The sequence below is a fragment of the Cariama cristata genome, unplaced genomic scaffold, assembly GCF_000690535.1.
Source record: "Cariama cristata isolate BGI_N322 unplaced genomic scaffold, ASM69053v1 scaffold12960, whole genome shotgun sequence".
NCBI classification, from domain to species: domain Eukaryota; kingdom Metazoa; phylum Chordata; class Aves; order Cariamiformes; family Cariamidae; genus Cariama; species Cariama cristata.
In genome coordinates this window covers 21,157-23,362 of record NW_009594136.1, presented here as the reverse complement: position 1 = coordinate 23,362, position 2,206 = coordinate 21,157, and positions in this window count along the sequence as shown.

Sequence of the window (2,206 nt, the reverse complement as noted above, 5' to 3'; positions counted from 1 at the left end):
AGAGCTTTCTGCCTGTGACTTCCTAGGAGGAATACTCAAAGACAAGGTTGTGCTCTGTCCTAAAGTGAATACACTTGTTTCACTCTCACAGTGTTACCCAATTTAAAAACTAGTCAATATGGTAAATTACATTCAAAATACTAACTCCTAAAAATATACCATCTTCACAAAAGCTAATACACTGTGTAATATATGACACCTTACAAAACAGGTATAGTATACTTATTTCAAAAACAAGAATCTACAAGATTTTTTTTTTTTGTATTTTCACAAGATGATCGTTTCAAAACATTCAAAGATAACAAGGACAAAACATTGAAGGAAAACAAAACCAGACAATTCTTACAAGTCAAAAAACCAATAACCTGAAATGGGAGGGAAAAGAGGGGAAGGAGAGAAATCACAGCCTCTCTGTCCCTTGCACAGTGTTTAGTTCAATGCCAGCACGAGTCTACACCGGCAGGCAGGCTAACACATTCCCTGACACTGGAGCACATCACCTTGGACCACAGAGGCAGAAGTAAAAGGAATGGAGGTAGACTACACTTCTATTTGGATTGTTCCGTACTTTAAAATGATTCACTTAGCAGTGACAAGAGACTCCATTATTAATGACATTTGCTTCCATTAAGGTATGCTTGCTGGAGAGGTCAATGTCCCATTTGCACATTGCCAAACGCCTGCTATAGGCTACAGCTCCTAGGGATGCACTAACAGAGCTGCTCACATAAGCACTCCTCAACCTTATTCAGTCAAAATGAATAAGGCTGGCAAACACCTACTGTTTAAAGTAACCCACTTGAGGAAGGAAGAAAGGGCAATACTAAGGATTACAAAGCAATTTCCTCCCTCCCAATACACATACCAGAAATAATGAATTACTACTGTAATACTAGAGACAGCATTTCTTAAAAAATAAGGAATATGTTGGCTTAAGTGGAACCATGCATTTTTCTACACACACAAAAACGTGCTCACTGCAGACAGCTTGAAGAACTGATTTGAAGGGCTGGAAGAAAGAGGTGGCTGTTATTTTTTCAACTAGAGAAGGTGAAGGGGCCAAGTGTCTCAAGTGTTCAGAAAAGCCTTATTAGTGTAAAGTACTACTGTTTTTTTTCCTAGTAGGCTGTGATAATTCAGAAGTGCAGTTGCGTAGGGAGAAGAATCTGGAGGTCTGAACCCCCAAATCAAAACCCAAACTTGCCAAGAAGAGGCAAAGGATGCTGAGCTGTAATTCCAACACCACACAAAATTGGCATAAGTCAGCACTGCAACCAAAAGAAATGGCATCAGCCTCTTCCTGGCCACCTGTGCTGGTGCAGGAGGTGGTCCGTACACCGTATGGTGCTCAGTCAACCAGCTCAAGGAACTGATCCAGACCAAAATTAATTCTCAGAAAAAGTCTCAATCATTTACTCCATCTGGTTTATGACTTCTGTATAAACTTTCATGTTAATGCAAGGGAGGAGCGGGTGAGGAGGGAGGGAGCAGCAGCCAGGGCAAGACTGCTTCTTTCCACAGCAGCACTGGTTAGCTCTGCTCATGATATTAAGACCTTAGATGGCTACTTGGAAGAGAAATCTCAATTTGAAGCCTATATATTAATCGATTGTGGGGCTCTGGCTGTGAAGAGAGAGATTAGGACTCTATTTGCTGCTGCTTTGAACATTCATGTTGAAAGGTCAACCACTGAAAACATTTACTTCAAAAATAAAATGCTGAGTTGGCTTGATGCATCCTGCTAGAACACAGGGAAAGCTACAAGTCTCAAGGACTTAAGCTGGCAGATTGTCAAGTCAAAGACAAATAATGATATTTTGCCATTGTTTCAACCTGAAAGTAAGAAGTAATCTCCTCCCCCTCCTTGGTGCAGATTCACAATAAGCAAAGAGCAGTCTTAGCTTGGATAGCTGATGTTCTACCAGTTTCTTTCCAAGTAGCTAGACCTTGGTAACGTCAGTTCAAAAATATCACGCCAAGACATTTTGAACAGTGAGATGCAGCCTTGTAGCCCCTTACTAGGCTTTGGGGTTCAGAAAGGACAATATCAGGATTACATGTGTTCCCATGTTAGATTAGAAAATACTATACAGTTGCCATCTGTTTCTTTTCTGTTCAGGAAATCTAAAATCCCTGAAACAGAAAAACCAACAATGGAAGAACAGAACACAAACAACATTAAACCAAAATCAGAGATGGCTGTTTC